Below are 12371 nucleotides of genomic sequence, written 5' to 3'. Positions count from 1 at the left end.
AAACTACTGTGAGGTCCACAGAGATGGCTCACATGAGTTGGGTACTATTAAAGTAATTTCATCGTTTTTTAATAAGCATTGTCTAAGCGATTTATGTTGTTCCAAAGCACAAGCAATTTATTTAGCAAAAAGCAAACGTTTAGCAGTTCAATAAACAAATACAATACAGCCGATAACAAATACATACATACATATGCTGTGCTCATAAACGACTGTGAAATGGAACCATTATAAATATGAAATATATAAATAAATGAATGTGAAAGTGCGAGTGTATGCGTGCGTGTTTTATCGTGCAATCACGTCATGCCACGTAACACGTGGTTTACTGATCGCAATCGCACGGTAAAACAATATTAATCAATATACTTTCTTTCATCCAATTGCACGACTTTGACAGTATGCTTGAAGGATGATCACAAATCTGACAACGACAAGCCCTACAAATAAAATCCGAATGTATCTTAAATCGATTGCAAACTAAAGAGACTTACCTGAAACCCGACGCTGCAGATCTCCGATGGCACCGTGATGTTGACAGCAAGTTATTCCGAATGGACAGGTCTTCGGCACTGCAGCTTGACGTCATCGCGACCACTGTCCAGGTAAGTCTCTTTACTTTGCAATTGGTTTTTGATACATTTTATTTGTAGGGCTTGTCATTGTCGGATTTGTGGTCATCGTTAAAACGATAACCACTGGGCTCACATAGTGAAGGGAGCAACTGTGAGGCACACAGACAGCCAATACCGTAATCCCAATAAAATCATAAAATTATGTAAAAAACATGTAAATATTTCAATATAATAGGAAAAAGTCAAAGGTATTTGAGAATACTCCTACCAGAACACAAAGCTAACAGCACATATCATGGATCTATACAGATGGAACAGCCTCCCGGGATATCAATCTCACAAGGTGTAACCAACGTAGGGTAAAAATCAGAATCCTTTGTGAATCAATCTAAATCCAATTTAGATTGATTCACAAAGGATTCTGATTATTACCCTACTTTGGTTACACCTTTGAACCTGAGCTTATGTACATTAAGTGAGATCGATATCCCGGGACACGGTTCCATCTGTACAGATGCATAATATGTTGAAATATTTTTTTATATGTTTTTATTTTATTATTTTATTGGGATTTATTAAACTTGGAAGTTGAGACAATATTACGCTAGGTTTGTCCATTCTTTTGTCTCTATGATTGTCCCAACGTTCCTATTGGTTAAGTGAAGAAAGAAACCAATACTTCTTTGAATGCTCACAACCCCATACCGTCTGTCGCTCCAACGTTTCTATTGGTTAAGTGAAGAAAGAAACCAATGCTTCTTTGAATGCTCACGACCCCATACCATCTGTCGCTCCAACGTTCCTATTGGTTAAGTGAAGAAAGAAACCAATACTTCTTTGAATGCTCACGACCCCATACCATCTGTCGCTCCAATGTTTCTATTGGTTAAGTGAGGAAGGAAACTAATACTCCTTTGAATACCTACGACCTCTTATTATCTGGTAGGATTCCAACTTTACTTTTACACGGAGGTGATGGTGAGGTGCATGCTACATATAGAAATTTCACCTGTCTTACAATCACCTGTGGGAGCTTGGTATGGTTCTATTGTAAAGAAGATTGTGGACTGATGAACTCTTTAATTAATACTTGTTTTATATAACATGACTCTATATGTTTGATGTTACATGTTTGAACTTACATGCTTTCAATATTTGTATATCTGTTTGATGTCACAAATGCATATATAATTGTTTATTTTTACCAATATTAAGATATTACCTCCCACCTTATCTATCTGACTTTATTGGCCTCACTCATTGCTCTTTAATCTTTGGGTACATTTTAGCGCCGAATTCCTTGGATTCTATTTTTGCTTATCTTATTTTACTTATGCTATGTATAACCCCAAAAGATTTGGAATGCCTGAGAAAGAGGTAATTGAAATATATTACAGATGGCAGATGATCACTGTTGGCCTGATTATTGCAATCATCTGCTGGATATTTGTTCATAAATGCACGCCCTGGTAAACTACACAGCACACAATGCAGAGATGTGTTTCTTTGAGATAGAAAGATAGACATGATTTTACTTTCTTGGTTTTATTTATTTGATGTATACTAGTTCAAAGTATATACATAAATAGTTCTGGATAAAAAAAATGATTTAAGCATTTCCCTTGTCTCTTAACCCTTGTTAAGTCAGGGGATGTTATGGAAACAAAGAGTTTAACTTATCCTATTTAACAAGTTATACATAAAATGCAAACATCAAATAAAGTGAGTTTGAAAAAGGAAACATATATATTGCTTCCTTTTTCAGCATAAATAATTAAAACTACATCAATGTAAACATATTTTAGGGCAATATCCACATTACCACTACAAGAGCATATTTCAAAAGGGCACTGCATTGTGAAGGAATACAAATGTGTTTACTTAATAATGGATTAGACTCACAAAGTTAAACCTTCATTCAGATTTTTTTCAGCAAGCACCACACAGAACATACATTATAAAAGTTAAACAGATCAGGAAACCATTCTGTATTTTTAACTAGCTTTATACAATAAAGACATGCTCACTTTAGTTTTTATATATGTATATATATATATATATATATATATATATATATATATATATATATATATTTATATATATATATATATATATATATATATATATATATATATATATATATTTACTTGATATCACTATAACATTTTTAATTTCTACAGGAAACACATACTACAAAGTGAAATGAAACTACATAGTGTCATTTCACTGCGTAGTATGTGGTCTATGTAGAAATTATTTGTACCTTGGTTCCATGTTGCTCACTACGCCTGCCTGCAGCTTGTTTACTAGTTATAAAAATCTGGAACTGGCTAAGCTCTATCATGCTATAGCATGATAGACATAGAATCTATGAATTATCGTTTCAAGATCTGTGAAGGATGGAGAGATAATACTGTATGACTAGTCAATGGCTTAAAGATTTCAGAGGATCTTGCCTAAAGTTGGTTCACGCAGGATTGTTGTCATGCATTAGAAGGTTAAGGTTAGCCATATCAGATAACATTTACTCTAACATCATATGGAAAGAGGATGAAGATGAGAAAGAATATTCAAAATTTAACGTAGGCATTAATATAAATATAAGCAAGACAACAAGAAAGCCAAGGCTGCTCCATAGCAATATTACATGTTTCTACAAGGCACCCACGCTATGAAGAGTGTCAGTAGATGACAATGCTATTGGGCCTAGGGCAGGAGATTGTATTTCAGGAACCCTGGTGTGATAAGATGGGTTCGATTTGCATCATCTTCCCCATCTGTCATTTTGGACTTAAGAATGTCGACAGTATTATAAAATAAGCCAGTTGGATTGCCGCTATTCATCCTGTTGCTTTTAAAGATTGCTAATTGGTGGATACACAATTTCCAGGTCTGCATCCCCCTCCCTCCGGACAAACAGGAAGTTCAGCGACTCATACAGCTCCCGCAATGTCACAAATGCATATGAAGGGTTAAAATGAGGAGTTACTCTTCATCAACTTGTATTAGGAATCTCGTTGCTAATTGTTCTCTCCTGGACTTTGACTGCCATGGAGACACCAGCTCAGCAGGGGAGGACTGGACGTGGAGAGAATCCTGGTCCCTGCCCATCTCCATCCCACTAGCATCTTCCAGCCAATCCCAGCATCACTAGTGCAGTCTGGGGCTCTGCTGAGCCGCCTGGGCTGTAGTTTGCAGCTTGTTCACCCCAAAATGGCCGACACAATTTGCAATGAACTTCCCAGAGGTATTCTGGGAGATGTGGTTCTCTGAGTAAGTGCATATAGTAATATACCTGTGATTTGCAGGGGATTATAATAGGGCATATCTCTGTCTACTGAAGGTAGCCCCCACAGAGGAAGAGATGCAAAGCATTAGGAAGCCTATGTAATAAGGGTTGCAATTTCAGTATTGTGATAGCAGAAGATGAATATTGAAAAAAGGCTTTATTATATAAATACTTTTTTTTCAAAGGGAAAAATCTTAAAATAATACATATTTTTTATTGATGCAGATTAATAAATAAAATAGGGGCCTTTTTCTTACATTATGATACAGGAACTTGTATGGCCATCTTTGCAACGACATTAGGCACAGACCAATTATTAACTGTGAACTTTCAGTGGCTTACAGGTTTTACAGACTCTCCTCATGACTAAAATATGACTAAGTAAATAAGTACTAAGGATTGGCCTACATGTATGTACATGTATGTAAATGTATGTATGTGTATGTTTATGTATGTATGTATCAACTACATGTATGCAGGGCCGCCGAGAGGGGAGGGGCGGGTACATTTTACCCGGGCCCGGCCATGCTGCTATTTTTTTATTTTTTTTTATCTTGCGTTTTTTTTAGATTTATTTTTTTCATTTTCTTTTTTTCCCGCGGGGGGGTTGTGTTAGTCCGTTGGTGGCGGGAGCTGTGAGAAATAACAAAAAAAAATACTATTGCTGTTGACCAATGATAATGCGCTGATGAGTTCGCTGTAGAACGGCTAGTTTGAAATTCTGCAGAGAATAATGAGATTGTCGAGGAGTCACATAGGGTTCGGTTGCACCACGCTTGGTTGCCTTGCAGGGCTCTCGTTCAGCGTCCGCTCGTCTCTTAGCAACGGGGGAGGAGGGCGGAGACTCTCACAGCGTTATTCTGGAGCAGGCCACTTCCAGGTCCCCACCAAGGCCACTATATGAGAGATGCTATGGGGGTCGTCAGACCTAGGACTAGAAGATGTTTGTACCTGTAGATGCTCCCATGTAGCATAGAGGTAGATCTTCTGTTGTACTACTGTTCTCATGGAACTGCCTGCTTAAGTTTTCGTTTGGAAAAGCATGTTTGTACTTTTAGTTCCACAAGAGGTGGCGATCTACAGGCTGCCTAAGGATGCTCGATATTTTGTTAAGTGGCAACATGTACATAGCTGCCAGGACTTACATTTTTTTTCCAGAAAACTCTACCATTGGACAGATGCATGTGGGGCACATTTAGATATAGATGTATATAAATCATGTGCATACTACCCCATATATATTTTTGAGCATCATTGATTTGCATCTCCTTACACCTGGAGAGGCGTTACTGGGGTGGGCAAGCATAGGCTGAGTGTAAGGGTGTGTTCACATAACTGTGACACAATTAGATGTGGATGCATTCTCATATATGCCATTTTAGAAGCGTATGTCTTAGAGGTGCTGGAGGGCTTGTGTAAAAGTACACAATGATCACGATGATGATGACCATCAGCAGCCATATACCCAGGGCGGCCGAGAGGGGGTGGGGGGGGGCGGGTACATTTTACCTGGGAAATAGGTATTGCTAGGCTGTTTGCATGAAGGGAAATAGGTTTATTTATTAAATGTGAATACTATTATTTTAATGTTGGGGCTGGAGGAAGGCCTAATTATTAATTGTGGGTGCTATTGATTTAACGCTGGGTCTGGCTGTAATTTTCTAAATGTAGCCATTTTTTTTCCCAGATAGGTCCTCCAACATTCCAGGATCCAGACAAGCTGCAACTAAAGAAACCAGCAGCCACAGGTGGTGAAAGTGAGAAGAACAGGTAGGAGAGAGCAGCAGATTGTGTTAAATGTTGTGATTCTAGTAGGGACAATGGCAATTTTTGGTGAGTGTTGTGCCCAATGTAAGGTGCAGGCCAAGACTGAACTCTTTGTGTACACACTGCATTCTTTGTATACTACACTGTGGTGCTAGATGTCTTAAAAGTCAGGAGTGCTGGGACATATGTAATGCTCTGGTGAATTCAGGACCTAGTTATTTTGATGTGCTAGCTACGCCCCAATGGCACATTGTCACGCCCCCAAATGTATGACCACACCCCCAAAAACTTTTGCACCGCCGTCAGGCTAGCCATGCACCAACGGCACAGCGACACGCCCCTGAATGTATGACCACAACCCCGAAACTTTTTGCGCGCGCAAAATTTTTTAGGGCTTACTCGACTATGAGGGGGGCCCCCATGAATTTGTTGTACCCGGGCCCTGAATTCCTCTTGGCACCCCTGCATGTATGTAAGTGAGGTTGAGAAGACTGTTCACTGGTATTAATAGCAACAGCGGAAACCACCGCCCTTTGAGCTAGTTGCCTGGCAACAACAACTGTTGTCCTATAACCAATAGGACTTGGCAGGCACCACCTCATTCCCAGCTGGTTGCCAGGTAAAGCCGACCAGCAACTTTTCACTTGTTCTGCCAGAGTCTAGCCAGTGCAACGCAGCAGCAACTATCTAACAAATCTTACTCATTATATCCCTCTGCACCAGTGCAATTAATCAGGCTGAGCTCTTTCCATAGGTTCACTAGCAAATAAACCCCCTTCCTGTTCATCATCTGTGCTGGTAATAGTTTAAACTTTGCTAGTATGCTATGTTTGAATTGACCTGCTGTTTGACCTGGACTGTTGATTGCTTTGCTGCTTTTCTCCTGCCCTTGACAACTGCCTGTTTCCCAACCATAGGGTTTCCCCCCAGATAACGTTTTACCCCATAATTTTGAACACCAAGTCTAAAATACATTAAATTACATTTAAAAGGATCACTGACCTTCCCAGCACTAGCATTAGCTTTTTCCTTTTCATTATAATGTTTAGCAATGAATGGAGGATACAGAATGAGTACTACACCATCTCTCATGAAATTGCTCTGCATCTGCCCAGAAAGTGGGAGTTGCATATGTACCCATTCAGATTTGCGCGATTCTGTCACTTACACTAGCCTGCAACCGAAGAATGGGGACGTGGGCATTCTAAAGTAGGTTGAGTACATTAAAGGATTTTACTTGTAAATGCAAAGAGATTCAAACCAGGAAAAAGATGTATATATACCTGAGAAAGCCATATTAGAAAGTGTAATGTTCATCTTGTCGCTACCAGTAAATATTATCCAATGCGATTATTGTGGTTCCAACGCACAAAGAGATTTAATAGTAAAAAATAGCAGAATTACAGTAAGCCATGATGATGCATAAAAAGGTATAACATAATACAGGAAAGTATAAACCAAATACATAAATAGTTACATGTAGATGAACATATGATAAATACACATGAACACTGGGAGTGAGAATGTAAAAAACAACAGTAGCTTATTCTACAATCACAGCCAAAATTACACTTTGTTAAACCAGTTAAATGAAATTGTATATTATATCAGAAAATATTTATTCCAGAGTTTGATCTTGATTAATATTTATTAATATTCATTTTTGTTCAAACTTTATTTTATACAATTAATGAGTCTATTTATCACTGGTAAATAGTAGTTGTAGAAAGTATAATTTTGTATTGCTGCATACCGCAGTGCTACAAAATGTACTGCCGCTGGTATTTACCTTGGCATACCCCCCTCTCTAAACGAAAAACTTCTTCACGAAAGGAGGAAGTGATCCCTGTGTGGATCCCCTCAATTATCAAAGGCAGGGTAGTAGAAGGCATGTGCCCCTATTAAGTGCATAGGTGAGCATCCAGCTAGCCAGGTAGCAGTGGTAGCTGCCGAGGGCCCCCCATGTGCAACCTATGCCCTATGCTGCTTCGCCATTCACTATTACCACATTAGTCCTACCAATACTACTAGGCTGGCTGAATGTCACTGTAAGGCATTCAGTGAGAATCTGTTTGTCATCAGCAGACTCCTGTAGGCAGAATGTCATTGTTGATCCCTGCACTCTAGACATCTTGAAATAGAAGAGAGAGATAGAGAAAGTAGAGATTACATTAACTTTTTCTAGGTAAGTGCATCTACATTATTTTTATACATGATTATTATAAATGTCTTAATATTATTTATGATTGGAAAATAGCCTTTTAAGTGTATAATATGTAAAAGATATATAATAATTAAAGGTTTTTTTTTTCTTTGGGCGCTTATTAATTATATGGACACCACTGTCTCTGCTCATGGACCAGTGCTGAGTGCTGGCCCTACAAGCTTAAATTTCCCAGTCAGACACTACACATCATATTGGAGATTTCCAGCTAAATTGTCTTGTGTATGCTTTCTCCATGCTATAGTTGTGTCACAATCCTTCCTTGCGGTTCTAGTATTGACTAGCTCAGCTGACTGTTAGATGAGTTAGCCTGGAAACACACGACAGAAAATTTCTCCCAATGTGATATTGTTAACGATTTTACCAATGACTGAAAAATAAGGCTCAATCAGCATGCTGATACATGTGTATACAATAAACACATTTTACTAGATTTATCTTCATATCTGTGCTCTTCTTCTGTCATAACCATGGACACTGACGATTGTGAGTGCATACACACTGCAGAATTGGAACGACCTTGTTCTATTATTTAATTAGATTTTTAGTTCGGTTTAAAAATTAAATTACCGTATTTCCCCATGTATAAGACGCACCTTTTTCCCCCAAATTTTGGGTCTAAAAAAAGGGTGCGTCTTATACACTGCCAGCGCTACTTACCTGAATAAAGAAGATGATCCCTAGTGTGAGGGGATGAGAGAGGAGTCCTCGCTGAACAGATCTGCGCTTGCAGGACCTTCAGGACCTTCAGGCGCCTCCCACAGTCTCTGATGTCTCGGAGCTGTCAGTCACGTGACCGGCAGCTCCGCTGACCACCGATAATTGAGCCCAGATGACCCCTGTTGTGAGGGTATGAGAGAGGAGTCCCTGCTGAACAGATCTGCCAGTTTCAGGTAAAAAGACCATAAGGTCATTCAGGCGCCTCCCAGTCTCCGCAGACTGCCGATATTTTAGCCCAGCATGTAGTATGGTATGTACAGCGCTGTGCATCAGCACTGCCTTCCTGTAACTGAATGTGGGACTTTATTGTAAATTCTGCTCTTCTAGACCTGATGTGAGATCTCTCACTAAAATCACAACCAGACAAGCCTTCTGCTTCAGTAACTTATTGTAATACATCTTTATTTAAATTTTGGGCCCCAAAATTGAGGTGCGTCTTATACATGGGTGCGTCTTATACATGGGAAAATACGGTAATTGATACAATGTGCTTTGGAATGGTAATCGTTCATCGCTGGAGCATACACAATAATGCGATATCGGGCCAAATGGTCGTTTATTGTGTGATTGGCTCAATAATTGGCTGAAATACCTGCAGTGTGTACCTAGCCTTAAATATAATATAAAAAAGCAAGAATCAGAGCTGAAAACTACACATGGATATGGATGCACAATTGAGATGGAAAGGAAAAAAAATTTACAGCTAGGAGGAGACTACTTTTAAAAGTAGAAGAGTTTTTTTTAACTTGAAGTTATTTCCATTTTGCATTTTGATATTTCAGATCTAGTCATTTCAAATAAAGAATTATAGATTGCCACTGGGATTGTCTTATTGCATGGAAACAAATGTTTTATTACACTAAAAGCAAGTTGAGAGGTATTTGCTTTAAAAATACAGGTGCGTCTAATTGCTGTTTAGAGCATCTGGTTGTCAGAAATGAGTGAATTATTTTCAGTGCATGTTTGTTGTCCCTGAACTTGCTGACCTTCTGCATCGCAGAGCTACTTATTATCTCCTCTCTCCTGTATGGGTTCACATAATTGGATCCATTAAAATCCCTATGGTCCTACCCTTAGCCTACAAATGAAAGAGGTCTGAAGATACCTTCGTCAACAGAAGCCATGGAAAATCTAATATAAGTTTACATTCACCTTTAGCAAAGTGCAGACTTTGTCATATTTTACTGTTTAATAAAGGCAAATAGGTAAAGCCTCACACACTGTCCAGTGTTTGAACACTTGGTGTTTACTGACATTTGAATTCATTTGGGTGGCTTAATGCGCCTCTGGTTCTCAATTCATTCTCACATTATGACATTGGAGTAGGGATGTTTATTTATTTTATGCTTTGACCTTTCTGTATTTAAATTGAAGTGTTTTGGTGTCATAATATCAGCATCTGAAGGCTTAAACAAAAAACAATGCTGAAGTTTTTAAATTGCATTAACATTTCTGACATCAGTGTGAAGGAAGGCAAGTTACTGAGGGTAAGTCTACTGAATGAAAAGCAAGAAAAACTACATCAATAGGCTAAAGGGTTAGAGGTGCCAGTAATCTAAGCAACAATCTTGCTTAATAGTATTCCCAGAAGTTTCCCTTGCTTTTGAATGGAATTGACTACTATAAAGCTTTTTTTTCCACTGACTTGGTTAATAAACTGCTAATTTTAGCATTACAGATGTTATTTTCTAAATTCATTTTGGTCTTTGATTCTGTGCTAAAATTTTACCAATGCATGGGTGACTATTATAGTGTTATTTACGATAAACATGTCAGTGTTGGACTATTTATCCTTTTTTTTTTATCAATTAATCACTATTGCTTTTTTTATTCAATAGCATAACCCAAACTGTAAACACTGCATTGAGGGGCAAAACAAAGAACAAATGAAATATCATTACTATATGGAAAGGTTAGCTGGGAAGCTGGGGCAGGAAAGACTGTTGTCCAGGTATACAGATGAAGTGCAGGGACCAGGAGATACTGGATATCAGGCACAAATGGTTAAGTGCAGATTCAGGTTACCAGGTTTAGCAGATGACAGGAGGCACCAGATGATCCATTTTAGAATCAGGCAAAGGAGAGTCAGATAGGCTGGTGGTCAGACACTAGTAGATCCCCAATAATACCAGGGAGTAGACAGGAGCAATACTGATAATTATCAACAGAAGGTTAGTATTAAGAGTTTGTAATTTTGTACAGCAAGAGTTGTATTATTTTCACCTTCCATACACCAGTCCAAGAGTGAATAACATTAATAACATTTGTTGGCAAACGTTAACCATTCTTTTGCACTAAGCAAATTTTAACAGGATACAAAGGTTTAAAACAAAGCTGGCAACACACGTGATATGCAATATGCACATTTTGGACCTAATTGGCCCCAAATAACTGCATATGGGCTCCAAATGTATAGTAATCCAGTCATGATTATGATCAGCTTCTATCAGGCAAGCTGTACTTTTGTGTGCAGTCATCAGACAACTGCGCTAATTTTACCCCTATGAGATGAGTTTGTTCATAATCTGTATCAAATACCTATAATCTATGTATGGGCAGCTTAAGACTATGTTGAGCATCATTGTACTATTTTTGTTGTGCAGTTTCTCTATTTCTATTTTGCAACTAAGAGAACTATTTATTATAGCCCTATCTTTATCAAAAACTGGTGTTTTCATCAGAGATTAGTCTTCTCCTTATCTATCAAGAATTTTTTTTGTAATATGAATGGCTGCAAAATAATTATTTTTCTCTTTTTTAGATTTTATTTTCTTTTTTATTTAATTAAATGATAATTAACTAATGAACCTAAACGACAAAGCCAGTTGTGGTGATGGGGGCACTACACTATATGAAACACTTTTGGGTTCTAGCCTCTCCAAGTACAAATATTAAGAGTCTGGGATCTCCTTAAAAAACAGCAGGCGAGGGGCAATGTAAGTATTTCCAGTCGGTGTATATTTGCTACACTAATAACAAATCTGAGAACTATATGCAAAAATGTGCAAGATTCAATATGTATACATTGAACAATGCAATATATAGAAAATGCAGAGAAGTCATTAAACAAATGAATCAAGAAAATGGAATATTTTGAGATGTCTAAGGATTTTATTTAATAAATGCAGCCTAAACAAAGCACACTGTAAACACTAGAGAATAAAATAAATATTTACCAGTTACATTTACCAATATATTTCCATTTAATGAGCAATACTGCATTTTTCAAAAGTGAATGCTTTGTTATGGGTACAATAGTTTGCAATATGAAATGCATCTATATTCAATGTAAAAATAATCAGCACCCAAGCAGAATCTAAGTAGGGCGCCAAATCTATTGCAAAACTTTTATCTAAAGTGGCAATTAATTTTTATAAAGAAAACAATACTTTTATATATCAAATTAAATTACTGTAATATGATAAGTAAAGAACCATGTAGTTTCATATATACACTTAAAAGCCCTGTTGCATTATTAGAAACACCATCATAAATATGTGTTGTTCCCACCACTTTCTGATCCTTTAAATGCCAAACGACTGATAATCTCCCTCTGCACATTCACTTTCTAATCCTTTAGAATAAAACTAATTACATAAATACCTGAAATACAACACGGACATAGATTTCAATTTTGGTGCACTAAGATCACAGTATTAATTGTGTAAATTATGTTGGCAACAAAAGCAAATGCAAGTCAGCTAACCAGCAAATACTACTTAAAAAAACATAGGGGTGGTCATCCGGCCCAGAATCCCAGGGGCCATTTTAATGGCATCAAAGAGACTATACCCTT

Source organism: Mixophyes fleayi, chromosome 2, assembly GCF_038048845.1.
Source record: "Mixophyes fleayi isolate aMixFle1 chromosome 2, aMixFle1.hap1, whole genome shotgun sequence".
Taxonomy (NCBI): domain Eukaryota; kingdom Metazoa; phylum Chordata; class Amphibia; order Anura; family Limnodynastidae; genus Mixophyes; species Mixophyes fleayi.
This window is presented reverse-complemented; position numbering follows the sequence as displayed.